The 17672-nt window shown below is 42.0% G+C and overlaps 1 protein-coding gene across 3 annotated transcripts in view; it reads left to right on the forward strand.

The window, feature by feature from the left end:
- Positions 1 to 10630: 10630 nt before the first annotated feature.
- The window catches only part of MYO1B (myosin IB), a 227811-nt gene continuing 220769 nt past the window's right edge, over positions 10631 to 17672 (forward strand). For 2 of the 3 annotated variants that reach the window (XM_036745519.1, XM_036745521.1), the window contains exon 1: positions 10828 to 11046. The gene's annotated coding sequence lies outside the window, so the exon portion shown is untranslated. Of the gene's footprint in view, positions 11047 to 17672 lie in introns of all 3 variants that reach the window. The other variant, XM_036745516.1, reaches the window with a different exon arrangement.

Genomic DNA, 17672 nt, shown 5'->3' on the forward strand with positions numbered 1-17672 from the left:
AATGTAAATTAAAGTAACTGTAGTTTCATTTCACGCCTTGAAATTTGGCAAAGATGACAAATAAAGGGAATGAGTCAATGCTGGAAAGACTGGGGGAAGACAGGCACACTATAGAGAACAATGTGGTACAGTAGGAAAGAATACAGGGTCTGGAGTCAGAGGATTAGTTTCCAATCTTGGCCCTGGCCTTTCCTTTGGGTAAATAATCTGGCTGAACCTTAGTTCCTCATCTATTAAATGAGTGAGTTGGACTAGAAGACCCCTATGGTCCCTTCCAACTCAATATCTATAATCCTTTATTTAATATGGTGGAGCTGTGAAGAGATCAAAGTCTTCTAGATACCAGTTTAGAATTATAGAAGAAAAGTGACCAAACTGTATTGGGTGTCTACCCCAACCTCTGTCGTCTTTCTAGGGGTCTCTTACTCTTTCCTTGATACCAGCCCTTTCCTGCTTAGACTCTCTCCCATCATTGGCCAAAGTACCTGACACAGGTGCTTCTCCCTGCCATCAGCCATTGCTGCTCCAGGGGACACCACGGCTGCTGTCTTGCCAGCACTGACCAAAGGTTCTGTACCAAAGGAAAGAAGACACAAAATGGAGGTGGCCCCATCCCAGACACCAGCTTGTTCAGACAGGACACGTATGATGAAGCGTCTGCCGCCAGACCTTCTGGACACCCCAGAATCATACTCCTCACTTAAGAAGCCAGAAGAGAGAGACTTAGTTAGCTAAGGGTTGGGTCAGCGGTTTTAATATAAGCCCACAGGAGTTCTGGCTTGGCTGTTGATCAGGGCATTCAACCCAGTAATGAATCATGGTAGCTGTTCTCCCCAATCCTCCATCTTCCATGTGGTGAACACAAATGGCCCCTAAACACGCTCCAAAGTGGAGGGGGAGGAGAGTACCCAAAGAGTGCCCAATGGATGCTACATTAGCCTAATCGATAACATAGAATAATCAGCAGAATTCTTCAGGGCCTACTTTTGTCACTTCATACAAACCTTAACAATCCTTCTTTGACTTCCTGTTTGTTGCCCCTTATTGCACAAAAGGAAGGCTGCTATGGCATAGGCCGCAGTTCCCCACCTGGCATAGGGATCTAGAATTGGTCTCTGAATCAGGAAGACCTGGGTTAAAGTCTTGCTTCTGACACCCATTAGTTCTCTAACCCTAAAAGTCATTTAACCTTTCAGTGCCCCAGGCACTCTCTAAAATAATAAATTATGTAATAGAGGCAAATGTGAACCAAACTGAAAGGGACCTGGAGGCCTCTACTAGAACACTTTTGATTTACAGATGAAGAAAGTAAGAGGGAGGGGAGCGGGGCTAAGTGATATCCCCGAGGTTATATAGTTTGTATGCATCGGAAAGAGGATTTGAACCCAGGTCCTCCGACTCTTGAACCTGTGCTTTTTCCATTGTGCAGATCTTGTTTTGTTTTTTTTTAAAGATTAAAAAAAAAATCCTTTTCATTATAATCATGTGCCATAATTTATTCTTCCATCCTCCAATTACTGGGCACAAAGATTTTGCAATTACAAACTCCAGTGGTTCCCAGTTGCCTCCAGGATCGAATAAAAAATGCTTTGTTTGGCATTCAAAGCCCTTCATAACTTAGTCCCCTCCTACTTTTCCAGTCCTCTTCCTGCCTCCTTCTCTTTTTCCCTCCCTCCTCACCACCCCCCCCCCCATCCAGTGACATTGGCTTCCTGGCTATCCCATGAACAAGACACTCCATCTCTGGCTCCAGTCATTCTCTCTGATTGTCCCCTATGAATTCAGGCCCTCAAATCACAGATCTAGTCTATTGTAACCATGCTCCTTCCTGATGCCCTGCTACAGGGAAATATTGAGTTTAAAAACAGGTATATACATTGCCCACAGTATTTGGAACAGAAGTGTCAAACATAGAGACAGGCATGCAACCTGAGTGGCTGCAGAACCAGATTAAAATGTAATTGGGAAATATTTAACAAAGTAAATAAAAATATGATAACATACATAGCATTACATTTTCAAACTAAGTCAACATGTGGCCATAGAGAGCTTTATATGTAAGGTTTAATAGCCTTGTTTCTATTTGAGTTTGACACCATTGTTTCGGGCAGCCAGGTGGCCTAGTGGATAGAGTTTCCCCAAGTTCAAATCCAACCTCAGATACTAACTAGTTGTATGACCTGGGGACAAGTCACTTAACCTCATTTGCCTAATTTTTCTCATCTGTAAAATGAGCTGGAGAAGGAAATGGCAAACCATTCCAGTATCTTTGCCAAGAAAACCCCAAATGAGGTCACAGAAAGTTGGACACAACTGAAAAACAACTAAACAGCAACAAACAACCACTGCTCTAGATTACATACAAAAGAAATAAAAGTCATGAACCCAGGCTTCCAGCATCCCACAGGATGATGGGGACAGAAAACATGCATTCAGGAGAGTAATTATCAACCTTCATTTTAGTAATTGCAAAATGATAGAGCAGAAATTGAATTCTTGAATACTAAGGGAATGGAAAGATATGATCAGAGGGCATTTGAGTTAATCATTGATGGCTTTATTCAGGAAAAGCTTGCTTAGAACTTGGTCTCAAAAGAAGGGAATTCATACAAATTGGTAGAAAAGATGTGTGTTGGGGGGGTGGGGGGGACTCTTCAGGGGAGCTTTCCTTTTTGGATCTGGTGGTTTAGTAAAAAATAGTTACAATATTTTCTCTGTTAAATCTTTACCACTCCCTCCCTCCATTGCCTTCAAAGTGACTTCAAGATCTTAATCTTCCACTGAGTCAAACCATTCAGCTAGGACTATGATTCTTCAGATTTTCATTTTTATTAACCTATACCTTGTTTTTTGATTGATTGTTGATTGATCTGGAAAATGGGAACAATTATTCCTGTATTACCTGCTTTACAGGGTTCCTGGGATCTTCGATTTACAGGCAGCACAGATGTTGTCGGCCATATAGTTCAACTCCATTCATTTTGAAGGCATTGAGGCCTAGAGAGATTGTGACTTGTCCAAGGAGAAGAACACAAGTCCTAAGAGTTAGAGGTAGAATTTGAACCCTGATCCTCCAACTCCAGTGACCTTTGTACTATACTGTGCTGCGAAAAACAAATAAGTAAAGTGGTATTTACATGCCTACAATTTAATGAGATTATTATAGATGTGTTTAGATTTCAAAATTCTTCCTCTGTAGAAGAGTGGCAAGGTTTCACTTGTTTTTATCCAAATCATTTGATATTTTCTTTCTAGTGAACAAGCCTCCGACTTGTCAACATTCTTTCACTCAGGTATTTAGATAATTTATATTTTTCACCCCCAGATCTTAATAGCACCCTTTCTGCATCAAGGTATAAATGGGGGGATTATCTTTTTCAGAAGACTGAACCTGACAGTAAAAAGTCATCCATTCTTAGTGATGGATTTATTATTATCATGCATTCTTGACAATAGCAGAAAACATTTTATCTGCTCCTCTCTCGTCAGAGCATCATGGATTGAGGGTCATAGGGGACCTCAGAGGCCATCTTCTCCAACTTTCTCATCTTAAAGATGAGGGAAGTAAGACTGAAGGAGGCTAAGGGGTTACCCAAAGTCACCCAGGTAGTATCAGAGCCAGAATATAAACACAAGTCCTCCAACTTCAATTAGCCCTCTTTTTGCAGTACCTCAATGCAAATTTCTGTCATTCAACCTTTTGAAATGCGGAGTGAGAATAGTTTTGTTTGTTCAGTTGGTTTTCAGTCTTTTCTGACTCTTTGTGATTCCATATGGGGTTTTCTTGGCAGAGATAGTGGAGTAGTTTGCCATTTCCTTTTCCAGCTCATTTTACAGATGAGGAAATTGAGACAAACAGGGTTAAGTGACTTACCCAGGGTAACACAGCTAGTACATGCCTGAGGCCAAATTTGAATTCAGGAAGAGGAGTTTCCCTGATTCCAGTACTCTATCCATTGTATCACCTAGAAAAAGGGGCTCAACACAAGATAAAATTTTAGGATCATAAAACCATAGATTATTACAGCTAGAAGGTTTCTCAAAACTAATTTAACTCAAATACTTTGTTTTATATATAAAGAAGTTAAGCCCCACAATCACATGCTGAATCAGTGATAGAGTGAATTCAAGAATCAAGGTCTTTTTATCATTAATTTGGGTTATGAGATTTATGAAAAATGGTCAGTTTCCTTATCTTGTAATGATGATAATATCTTTTATTTATATATTGCTTTAGAGTTTATGAAGCACATTGGACTAAATAATCTCTATCTTGGGTTCTTTCTAGTTCTAACAATCTCTGAATCTATTTTATATTAGTGACAATTTCTAAAAGAATGATATTGACTTCCTCTAGTTATGTATTTATTAGTTTTTTCTTCTAATGGTTTGATAATAGTTTAGTCCAAGGGTTTTTTATTTTTAGATCTGAAGTAAAATTATATTTGATATTTCTTTTTCAGAGGTAGGAAGAAGAAGGAGGAGAAGGAGGAGGAGGGAGAGGAGGAGGAGAAGGAGAAGGAGAAGGAGAAGGAGAAGGAGAAGAACAAGAACAACAAGAACAAGAAAAAGAAGAAGAAGGCCAGAGTTAGGGATAGAGAAGAGGGAGGGAGGTGAGGAACAATATGGACAAGGGCAGTGAATGAAAGAGGGGGCAGTGGATAGAAGGCTCAGGCCTGGAGTCAGAAAGACTCATCTTCCTGAGTTCAAAGCTGGCCTCAGACACAAATTAGCTATGTGACCCTGGGCAAGTCACTTAACCCTGTTGCCTCAGTTTCCTCATCTGTAAAATCAGATGGAGACGAAAATGGCAAACCACTCTAGTATCTCTGCCAAGAAAACCCCAAATGGGTTCACAGAGAGTTGGACAGGACTGAACAAAAAGAACAAGCGAATGAACATGATACATGTGGGAGGATAATGGAGACTGGTCTGATTGGTTTAGAGGGCAGTTGTTGGAGCAGAAGGAATAAATCAAGGGTGGGGCCAAATTATGGAAGACCTTGATTTCTAGCAAAGGATACGTATATACTTGGTGCAGGAGGTCACTGGGAGCCAGTGTAGGGCCTTCAGCAGGGGGGTGGTATAATAAGAGATCAACCAGAATAATCAGAGTATGAAATAACTGGCTCAGGAGGTTGCAGTGGGAATAGAGAAGCAGCATAGCTGAGAGAAATTTTGGACATTCATTGACAAATTTGATATTGGGAATAAGAAGATGGAGAAGGGAATTGATTTATTCTATCCAGTCCCAGGGAGCAAAGTTGGGACTAATAAAACTTGCAGAAAGGAATATTTTGGCTTGATGTGAAAAGTAGAATTGGCCACCTTGGAGGGTGGTGAGTTCCCTTTTGCTTGAGGTGTTCAAGTAGAGGACGTATCACCACATGTTGAGGACATTTTAGAGACTTCTGCTCAGGTAAGGGTAGTACCAGATGGCCTCAGGTTCCTTCTAACTCTGTGATTCTGTGCTATATTGCAACTTCCTCTGTGGCCATTCTTTTCTACGCCAGCTGACACCTTGCCAACCTTTTGCATCCACCCAAGGAAGGTGAGAGCCTCATTAAACTCACTTCCTGCTCTGAAATGCCTTCTTTTGTGCCTTAGTCATTCACAAGTAGCCGCGTTCAGTCTCTTTCCAGTTCAGTTCAGTTCTGCTCTGCCTTTCATGACTGTTGCTAAAAAGACAGTCTTAATACTGTAACATGTTTTAGGTTGTCATCCAGAAAACGATCCAGCTTGATGCATGCTTTCAACCCTGCACTTAGAGCAGGAGTTCCCGAAAGCTTTCTCCTAATAGTTTCTCTCAATATCTTTCTTCCACCAAGAAAACAGACCCAAATCTGCCTTTTGCTAAAACTTGGCCAACTTCCAAGATCAAAAGGTTATAGAATTTTCCCATTCTTCAGACCATTTGTTTACATTTTGGTATTTGTGAACCTGCCATGTGAATTTGTGCTATTTAGAAAGGTTGAACTGAGAGGCCAAGGGCTTCCTACAGGTCAGAGAGACTCAAAGGCATCCTCTTATGAACCTAAAATCAGATGAGCAGGAGAGTAAGTCTGAAAAGTTTTGGTATTATACAGAAGTCTATTTGTCTGCTAAAAAGACTAGGTCTTCATTAAAATCCTACTTGGAGGGCTCTTTGTGATCTAGACTTGCTCCTGGATTTATATGACTGTAGATATAGAGCAAAAAGGGACCTCAAATGTACCTTAGCCCAACCTCTTCATTTTACAGATGAGAAACTGAGGCCCAGAGATATTAAATGACTTGTCCAAACTTCCCAAAGTAGAAAGGAACAAGACCAGGTTTGCAACCACAGGTATGCTGATTCCAAATACTTGGTCATATCACTGAATCAAAACCTTTGGCTAGCTTCTCCCAAGTAAAAACTGTATAGTCCAAGGAAAGAGCTAGTTGAATTTGGAGAGATTCATTAGTAAACTGGTTACCAAAAGATGACATTTTTTTGGCCACAAGAGTCCATTAAATCTAGTCAAATAGAGAGAGGTTGTGATCCATGGGTCTGTCTCAGTGAAGGGAAGAGTCACGAAAGAGAAAGAAATCTTCATTTTTGATGTATTGAAGAGAAGGCTGGACCCTCTAGAGATGCCATAATGCCTTCCACATATATTAATTGAAGATGATGGTGATTAGAGCTGTGATTACCCTACCTAAGAGATACCCTTCAGGGTAGGCGTTGGCTTTCAGAACTCTTAAGGAGCTGGGAGTTTCCTTTAAAGGTTCTGAGAAATGCATGTGCTTCTTATTCCTCAGAGAGACAACACATATTGCTATACAAGGTTTGAAAGTTTCTAGTTCACCTCATTTTGACTGTTTCTAAATATAAGACAGCCCATTTAAGCCCGTCCCCATTTATGGCAATTTATGTTATTAAAGGATAAAGTAGATAGTATCATGAGTAACACCCACTGTTACTACAATGCCTTTTAACACCTTAGCTAAGGAATTCTCACCTCACCCCTGATGGATTAGGGCAGCACCCTCACCTTTTTCATTGATGAGGAAACTGGGGCACAGGTTAAATGACTTATGAAAGTGAGTCAGTGGCAAAGCAGAAACGACAATGTGGAAATCCTGATTCTCAGCATGGGGTAGTGGAGGCAGAGCCCATATTGAGACCAGGAAGATCTGGGTTTCCATCAATGGACACATATGTGTGTGTGTGTGTATGTAAATGTGTGTCTGTGTATATGTGTATATGTATATATTCACATATATGTGTATATATCCACCCATCCATCCATATATATTTATATATCTATACTTATTATTCAATAATAAATGTATATATGCAGAGTTACATCACTTTATTGACTAGTACAAGTCAATTACATGCAGATTTTTAAATGGTTAAAGAATATAGATGTTTATTTTCAGGTAGTATAGGCATTTGTATAGTCCACTCCTTTTATTTAAAAAAAAAATCTGTAAAGGTGCACACTACTTATTACCCATTTCTTTTTACCATGTTATGAAAAATAAAACAAAACTCTTTAGGACTGAAACTTGTCTAAGTGTACGATTTAGCATAATTTCCTTTGGTTTCCCAATCAATGGGGTTAGTAGTAATTTTCTGATATTCCTTTTCTTGAAAGTTGAAACTTTGTTCCTTCTAGTAAAAGAGAGAAAAGTATTGCCCAGAGTGCTTACCTTCTTACTCTGTGCGCCCTCAGGGGTGCCGGGGTCAGTTGTGGAGAACTCAGCCTCTGGACCATAACCCCCAAGATTCCATTGACAGCACCGTCTACCCTCCACTTGGCTATCAAAGCGATCTTCCTAAAGTGCGGGTGTGGCTGGTCCACATCCTTTCTCCCCTTCAAAAAACAATAGTGACTGCCTAAGACCACCAGGATTGAATATACAATCCTCTTTTTGGCATTCAAAGCCCTTCAAAACCTGGTTCTTTCCTACTCTTCTAGTCTATTTACACCTGACTTACTCCTAAGGACTCTTGGACCAGGTCACACTGGCCTCCTTGCCATTCCTGGAACAAGCATCGCCCATCTCTGGGCTTGACTGGAATGCCCTCCCTCTTCATCTCTATTTCTTCACTTCCTTGACTTCTTTCAAGTCCCAGCTAAAATCCCACCTTCTACAGGAAGCCTTTTCTGGTCCCTTTTCATGCTATTTCCTTCTTTCTGTTGATTATCTCCATTTTATTGTATACATTACGTATCATCAAATATACACATGTATGCGCATATATACATGGATGTGTGTATACACACATATACACACATACATATATACTTGTAGACAGTTGTTTTCAATGTTGTCTCCCATTAGACTACGAGCTCCTTGAAACCAGTCTCTCGTCTTTCTTTTCAGCATGATGCTACACTGTCAACCCCTAATAAATGTTTATTGACTAACAAACTGACTGACTAGGCCTGTGCCTTTGGCAGGGAGTGGGATCCAAAGGCTATGCTGGGGCCAGCCCACCCTGCCAGTTCATTAACTTTTCAGCTCATCAAATTTTCAGGTGAGCTTTCACACCTTGGAAATTAGCAAACTATTTTTGTTGTTTGAAATGAGTTCAGCCATGACCGACTCCTCTTGACTCCTTTTGGGAGTCTTTTTTTTGTTTTTTTTTTTGGAGTGGGGAAGGCAGGGCAATTGGGGTTAAGTGACTTGCCCAAGGTCACACAGCTAGTAAGTGTGTCAAGTGTCTGAGGCCATATTTGAACTCAGGTCCTTCTGACTCCAGGGCCGGTGCTGTACTCACTGTGCCACCTAGCTGCCCCGTTTTGGGGTTTTCTTGGCAAAGATATTACAGTGGTTTGTCATTTCCTTCTCCAGCTCATTTTCCAGATGAGGAAACTGAGGCAACCAGGCTAAGTGACTTGCTCATGGTCACACAGCTAGAAAAAATCTGAGACCTGATTTGAATTTAGGGAAAGGAATGTTTCTACGCTAGGCCTACACTTTATTCACTTCACCACCTAGCTGCCCCACATACTTATGTGAACATATTTTTTTAGTGGAATATAATTGTTTTGAGAAAAGTTTTGCTTTCATAATTGTCTTCATATATTCAGCAGCTAGCATAATGCTATACACAAAGTAGGCACTTAAGTGTCTGTTGAATTGAATTGGTGGATTACAAAATTGCAATAACATAGAAACTGATTTTGCAAGTGCTATAATTCTATGTGGGCCTACTTTATCATTTAGAGATTAAATTAGTTTTCAATGGCATATTAACTTATATGTATATATCTTTATATTTTACCATCCATTTCAAGTTTCACTATATTTTATATACTTGTTCAAATCACTAATGTGGAATTACCATCCTGTATCTTTGTCCATAAATTTAATAATCCATGGTGGATGCATTCAGAAAACCACCACTATTTACTAAATCTGAATATATATTTCATATATGACATTGATAACTTAATCTTAAAATGATTAAGTAGGTTCAAATAAAATCATATAATGTGCAGAATGAATTTCTTTGAATATCTGCATATATGTATGTATATGCATATACATGGACATCTACATATTGCTGAGGTGAAAGTAAAAATTTATTTCAATAAATCAAAGGAAACTATAAATTAGGGCTAAATTTATAGTGTTGTTGATAGTCTAGATTTAGTAAAGTGATTGAAAAAACGTCAACAATGCAGATCAAATTTAAGAATGTGTCTTGAGTACATTTTTTATTTTTGGAGAGTCAGCTGTTAAACATTTTCTAGCATACTCCTGGATTTCGATGCTACTTATAGATTCAGTAAAGTGATGGAGTAAATGTCAATAATGCAGGTTAAACTGAAAAAAAAAGTGTCTATTGTGGGCACATTTTTATTTTAGAGAGTTGGTTATCAAATATTTACCAGCACACTCATCATTGGGACTCAATTAAATTCAATAAGCATTTATTAAGCACCTACTCTGTACCAGTCATTGTGCTAAGTGCTGGGGATACAAAAAGAGGCAAGAGACAGTCCCTCCCCTCAAGGAACTTACAGTCTAATGGGGGGAACAACATGCAAATGTGTGTGTGTGTGTGTGTGTGTGTGTATATATACACACACATATATACATATATATATGTGTGTGTGTGTGTGTGTGTTTGTGTGTATGGCAAGCTATATAAGATGAATACAATATATAGCATATAAAGGATAAATAGGAAATTATTAACCGAGGGAAGGCACTGGAATTAAAAAGGTGGGGAAGGCTTCCCGCAGAATCTCTCCTCTTGCTTTTTTTTTTTTTTTAAACACAATCCTGGAAAGCCTCAGCGCTTTTACTGCAGGGTACAGAATGGGGGGGGAGGGGGCGCGGAATCTATCTATCCCGTAGTGCTTAGCACACAACAAGCACTTAATAATAGCTTCATCTATGGGTGTGTATGAATTGGGAGGAGGCGTGTGGGTGCAGAATTTGGCTGTGAGCTCCTTGAGGACAGGCGCTGTTTTTTGCCTCTTTTTGTATCCCTGGCGCTTACCACAGTGCCTGGCATAGAGTAGGTGCTTAATAAATGTTGACTGATTGGATAAATGGAAGGCTGGTTGGTTGCAGAGGCTACCGCTTGCGTGGGGCCAGGGCTGCGCTCTGCGCTCACCTGAGGGCGCTGTGAAGCCAAGCCTGCGGCCAGGCCGGCTGCGAGCGAGGGAGGCTAGCTGCCTCCTCCTCCTCCTCCACCTCGTCCACGGCGGCTCCCTCTGCAGCTCTCCTCCTCACCAAGGGGCTGCTCCCGGGTGGTGAGGTCGCCGCCCCTGCCTCCGCCTCCGCCCCTACCGGCTTCCCTTTCTGCAGCCGGCGAGGGGAGTGGCCGCCCGGCACTGAATGACTGCCTCCTGAGAGCCCCAGGCTAGCCTGCCTGCGTTCTGTTTGCGCACGGGGCAGACGGACAGACCGAGCGCTCGCTCCCTCGCTCGCGCTCTCGCCTGGCCAGCTTTGCGGGGACACGGGGCTCGGAACCGCTGGAGGCGGCGGCGGTAGCGACAGCGGCAGTGGTGTGTGCCCGCGTCCTGCGGGGAGAGCGGAGGTGTGCGGCGCGGAGAGGTAGGTATCCCTTTCTTCCTGCCCCGTCCTTCCTCTGCGCTTCCCGCTGCGCCCCGGAGCTGGAGCCGGGAATGGAGACCTCGGCTCCAGGGAGTGCCAAGGAGGCAGCCTTCGCTGGCTGCTGCCGGGGGACCCCCTAAAGAGCGGGAGCGGGAGCCAGAGATTGGGAGGAAGGGGAGATTCTCTATATATTGTATTGCTGTCTTTTTTTTTTTTTCGGTTGTTCGGTGGGGGCGCGCGGAAAGGACAGAGAGGAAGAATTAAGTTGCGCTCTGAGTGGCCGCGTCTCCCTCCTGCCCACCAGGAAAGAGAAGTCCGTATCGCCTCTCTCCTTGTAGACCCCCCAACCCCAAAACAAAACCTGATTGCCTCTCGTTGTCCCTCTTTTATGAACATACTCTCATTTCATTCAGTGTGGGAGGGAAATTGAAGAATAAAGCGGGGTGATAGGGTAGGGGGGCGTGTTCGGGGCAAGGGCATTAGGGGTCCAGGTGAAGTGTGCGGTGGGTGGATGGTAAGAGCAAGATGGGGTTTCCTTTGCATGCAGCTGCTCCTTCCTCCTTTGTTCAGGCACTGTGGCGGGGGTTGCCCTGGGTCCTGTTTCCTTGCCGGGATGGGATTGATTCATGACGGGGATGGGGGTGGGGTGGGGGAGGGAGATGGATTGAAACCAGATTAGGAAGTGGAGAAAATTTACATCTGAGCCACTTGTGGGGGAGGGCTGGAGATTGATGGTGTGTGTATGCCTTACGGGGGTACAGAGGAGTTGAGGAGGGGTGATGAGAGGCTTGGGGGGAGGGAGGGTGCTTGTTCCAGCCGGCAAACCTTGCGTTTAAGGGGCTTTGAGTCTCTAGAGCTGGCTTAAAAAAATGCCTTCTTGAGGTTGTAACCGTATGTTTATTGCTGCAACAAGTTGTGTGCTTTGTGGTACCACTGAGAGTTTCTTCAGTAGTTTGTTGAAATCAAAGCTTCCCAGGTATCTTGGAGAGAGAGGGGAGCCTTTGGCGTGAGCCTGGAGGTTTCTTTTTGTGTCCTTGGAATTATCGGCGTCCAAGGTGTTAAACTGCATCCACATACATTATGGAAAGCAAATGTAATGCAGTCAGATTCACATGTGGTTAATTTTATACATCATAATGGAGAATAGTATAAAAAAAAATCTCTCAGGAATGTCTGGGGGAAAACCACCAAAGGGACAGGCAGGCATTGCTAAATGTATGAATCAGATTATGTAACGTTCACTAGGAAAACTCAACTCAAGGACTTTCCCAGCAAATGATAATAATGATTATTTGTATTTTTAAAAACCCTTCAAAAATAGTTGAGAGGAAGTGTACTTTTCATTAGAGAATAGTTTTTTTTTTAATTCCTCAGTTGTGCTTTCTACTCTAAGTATGATGAGACTCTGGATAAAGGAAGAAATAACACTTGGGTGTTGGGGGAAATCTGCTTTTATTGAGGGGACATCCCCCTTAAATATAGCATGTCAAGTATTAATTAAGATTATTCGGTTTGGAAGCATTGACACACAAGGGGGACTGATGAAGAAGCAACTGTGTTTTAGGGGAGAGGAAGTGAGTGAATGATCAATATTTTTGAATGGGATATTTCAAGCAAAACCGTGTCTGGGAGGAGCCTGAAATTTCCAGGCATTCATGGCCTGGGCCCATGGGACACTGGTGGAAGGGGCCCAACATTTTACTGAATGTGTGAGGACTGCTGTGGTGATAGAGAGAGATAGTCAGTAATACTCTGCAGAATTCCTGGGCAGACTCTTTACAGACAATAAGATTGGTGTTTGTCCTGGGACAGCCCTTAACTGCAAGGGGGCAATATTTGTTCTTTCAGAGAGACCGCTACCCTATTTTTCACCTCAGTCCATCTCTTTAAGGTGAACTAAGTTTGAAAGTTGACTTTAGGAGGAGAATTGGGAGCATGCTCTGGAAAAATGTTTTCTACCCACTAACTGGTAATGGAAAAGCATTGTACATACTGCTGAGTGTGTGCCTTTTTACGTGGGGATGTGGTCAGCTTTTCAGGGCCTGCCTGCAAAGCAGTGGGACACGTCCTCAGAAGCCATTGTGAGTTTTAAATTGAAGTGGGAATTTTTCCAACCAGGCAAGCTGTTTGTTATTATAACACAAAGCTGGGCAAAACATTCTGCCTTCTACAGTTAACAAAGTAACTTTTTCAAAAAGTTTCATCATTTTTAACTTTTACAGAATAATTCACAACATCATTAAGGGAAAAACCACATTCGATTATCTAGCTTCGCAAATAACAATTGAAATATTCTTTAATGAAATATACACCACAATAGAAAATGAGTGCTACAAAGGAAACACATGGTGGGGGGGGGAGGGAGGGGGGGGTGTTGCTGAGGGAGAACTGATTTTCCAGCATCCGGCTATCCTATTGTGTGATTATATACAGCATTAAGGCCTGCGACAGGCTTACCCCTTCTGAATGAATCATCATTTTGTCAGTATCAAAAACAGGCTTTCCCCAGCTGTGAAGTGGGACCTCCGAAGGGAAATGGGATGGGGGTGGTGGGCTGGAGGAGAGGATCTAAGAAGAGACTTCTGTTAATTCTCTCCTATTTATCCTGTATATAGTTTGCTTTGTGTATATTTAATTAATGCTGTCTTTCTCATTAGATTGTAATCTCCTTGAGGGCAGGGATTGTTTTTTGCCTCTTTTTTTTTTTTTGCATTCCCAAGGCTTAGCACAGCGCCTGACATTGATATTAATAATTTATTGACATTAATATTAGATTGATTGAGACTATCAGAATGAAGACTGATTTAGCATCTCTTCCCTCTTTGATTTCTAGTCTCCCCCACTACTAATAACAGGAGGTGTGAATTTTAATTTCTCAAACTCTGTCTAATCTTTAGGAAGGCATTAGTGAAATTTGGAAGTCCGGATCTGAAATTGGTATGTTCAGAATTATGGTCTTTATGATGAGGTTGAAAGACACAGTGGAAGACCGGGGTTGTCTTCCGCCTCTGACCCAGCCCAGGACCTTGAGTAAAGGCTTTCATGTCTCTTTGCCCCAAGCTATTCTTAAAGCTTTAAGTTATAGATGAGTTACAGATCTTCCTTTGTAAAGGGAGTTTGTCTCTTGGGGAGTTATCTACACTGATTAAAAGTTACTTACTACTGCTGCTGCTACTACTACTGCAAGTACTAACCCTTTCCTGATCCCTCCAACTATTCACGCCCTCCTTTTTGAACTACCTTGTATTTAACTACTTGGTATTAATTTGTATTTATCCTCTCTCTTTATATGTGTATGTATGTATATGTTTATATATAGAAAAGTCTCATATCGAACACTTGCCACCTACTGGAATGTCAGCTTCTTGTGAGTACGCATTGATTTGTCTCCCAGTGTCTAGCACAGTGCCTGGCACATAGTAGATATTTAATAAATCCTTATTGATTCAATAATGTGATTAAGGTAAAAGAAAAGAAGCTGAAAGAGTCTGTTAGGCTGTTAATATGTAAAAACACACCATTCCCTTTCAGTAAGCTTGTGTAAAAAGGAGAGGTGTATAAAAACAACAGAGAAAAAGCATTACTTTTTTTTTAAAGAAATTAATTTTTTTAAATTAGCAAAAATTGTTTTCTTTCTCTCCCACTCCTTCCTCCATTGGGGAAAAACAAAAACAAAAGCTTTGTAACAAGTATGCATAGTCAAGCAAAAATGTATTTTCAGTTTTGCACTGAGTTCTTCACCTCCCTGTCAGGAGGTGGGGAGCATGCTTCATCAGCCCTCTGGAATTGTGGTTGGTCATTGCATCCATCACAGCTCTTAAGCTTTCACATTTGCTTGTTTTTACGGTGGAAGCATCTGTTTTTCAAGGTGTCTCTGCAGTGGTGAAAGACAACCTGTAACCCTTGTACGGCATTTCCTAGGACATTAAAATTTGCTCCATGATGGGGGGAGATTTCGAACTTGAGTTTCTCTTAGTATGCAGATTTTTTTTTTTAAAGGAGGAACAGGGAAAGAGGGAAGGCAGGCAGTTAATAGAAGGAGGAAGTGGTTCAGTGGAATTGGAAACATATGAAGTGGTCGTCCTTAGTTTTTTCCCAGCACATGCTTTTTAAAAGTCCTGGCAGCAGCCCCTTTGTAGAAGACATTTTTCCTTTGGAAAGTGTCAAGGGTCTCTCTTTACAAGATCCTCTGAGATCATCACATTTCTGGGCTCTGTGGGAACGAAATCCCACAGGAGGATTTCTGTACTCATCTTTCCCCTACAGAGGAAGTGAGCCCACTTAGGAAGCAGCAGGAAGGAAGAGCAGAAGTGGAATTTTTAGCATTTGTGGAAGATGGGAGCAGAATGGAGAGTTATGGATGGGTAGGAGATACCTCAGAGAGCCTCAGGAGAAAGCTGTTCTGAGAGTAGCCACCAATGCAAACACAGAAGAAATTTTAACATTGGATACCCTAAATTGTTTATGTCTTCATTCGAGGGATTGGATCAAAGACAAAAGGTCAATATTTGTTGTTATGTATCCAAGATGAGTTCAAGTCTAGAAAGGTTATCTTTATTTTATTTGGTACTTAACCATTTCACCATTGAAAAAAGTCCATTTGGTGTCCCTGAGTTCTTTGCGGGTGGCCTAGGTCTTATTTTATATTTTCCGGTATCAGAAAATCCTCTTTTGTTTACTTTCAAATTCAGCTTTATGTTGGGGAGGCAGGTGCAAGGTCTGGCAGATAGGTCGGGATCTTCTCATATCCAACTAGGTGTCTAACGGTGAAGATGGAAAAGATGGAAAGAGATGTGGGCAGAAATTAGTGAAGGGGGCTGGAGGTAGCTGCCGCTTTACAATTATTATCTCATTCAATCCTCACAACAACTCTGGGACTTAAGTGGAATTATTATATTCATTTTATAGATGAGGAAACTTAGGTAGACGTCGGTTAAGTGACTTGCCCAGGGTCATACATGGTGTCCGAGGCTGAATTCGAACTCAAGTTTTCCAGACTCCAGGTTCAGAGCTGTGTCCATGGCACCACTTAGCTGCCTTCTAAGAGGCAAAGATGAAGACAGAGCACATGCCCAGCATGGGAGGCAGGAGATGGAATGTCCTGTTTTTAAGGAACGGAAAGTAGGCTTGCGCAGCTGGTTTGTAGAATTTGTGGAGGGGTGAATGAAATGTTAAGAAGTTTGGAAAGGTAGGGAAAGGGCAGGTCACCGCTCTCCAGGTTGTACTTTGACCTTCTATCGTGCCCAAGCTCTCCATCCAGACTTCTCACTCTGGCTTGGAAATTCACTCGTTGGAAGTACCCTCCAACCCTGTGGTCTCTGTCTCAGATCGGATGGCTCCTCTGCTTTAAACAGGGGGCCTAGGCCAACCCTGTCTCAGTGTCTGATTCCTCTTCAGGCTGTACTCTCAGCTTCTTCTGAAACTTTTTAGCATCTCATTCCTGGGGCTTTTTTTTCCCTCCCTTTTCTTGGAACAGCTGTGTAAAAGACTACTAGTGTGGAAATTCCCCTCCACCAATGCCGAGCCCCCATTTAGCAGGAACTAACATGCTCTCATTGCTCCAGACAGTGCTTTAAGACTTGAGTGACTTCGTATAGCTAGTATGTGCGAGACAGGATTTGAACCCAGGTCATCCGTATTCCAAGGCTTCCCCTCTATCCACTCTGCTTCTCATGGAACTTCTCATCCATTGCTTTTCATTTGTCAGTAAAGTGTTCATCTTTGTCAGATCGTATCTCGTAAGGCATACAGTTTAGTGCAGGACCCTGGCGTAGGTATTTTTAGGAAGCAGCATGGGAAAAAATGTGAAAGCATTAGGGAAGTCTGTTGTCCCCAAGGGGCACAAGTTTAGGCACCTGTTGAGCTGATGCTGGTGAATTCAACACCTGAGGCTTTGGTGAAATGGACGGGAGTTGATAGCATCATGTGCCACAAAGGAAACAAACAAAAAAATCAGTGTTGGTTTGGAATTAGGGATTTTTTTTTTCCTTTTAAGAGGTTAACTGGCACAAGGTGAGCAAGATAGCTTCATAGAAGTGTTTTGAGAGGGAAGACTTGCTTGGATACAAAATCTTCACTATTGGGGAAGTCCCTTTTCCTCTTGTGCTGCAGTTTCATCATTTTTCAAATGAAGGAGTTAGACTGTGGTTCCTTAAGGATCCAAATCTATGCTCCTGTGACTCCAAGGAACAACTATCTTTTTACTTTTCACAAATTGGTAGGCGTGAGGTCAGCTCTGTCCTTTTCTCTTATTTTCTCATCCCCCACCAATCTTTTGTAAGAATCCTTTCTTTCTGCCCCAATAAAGAGTTAGACCCTGGATAGGTGTTAACATGTTGTTCAGGCCTGTCCTACTCTTCCCATGGACCACAGCACACCAGGCCCTTCTGTCCTCCACCATCTCTTGAAGTCTGTCCAAGTTCATGTATGTTGTTTCCACCACACTATTTATCTCATCCTCTGCTGTCCCCATCTCCTTTTGCCTTTGGTCTTTCCCCAGATCAGTCTTTTCTAATGAGTCCTGTCTTTTCATTACGTGGCTAAAGTATTTAAACCCCAGCTTCATTATTTGTCTTTGAGTATTTGTTTGTAAGGACAAATGAGTATGTTAGCCCTTTTCAGTAGGA

Source organism: Trichosurus vulpecula, chromosome 2 (genome assembly GCF_011100635.1).
Source record: "Trichosurus vulpecula isolate mTriVul1 chromosome 2, mTriVul1.pri, whole genome shotgun sequence".
Taxonomy (NCBI): Eukaryota; Metazoa; Chordata; class Mammalia; order Diprotodontia; family Phalangeridae; genus Trichosurus; species Trichosurus vulpecula.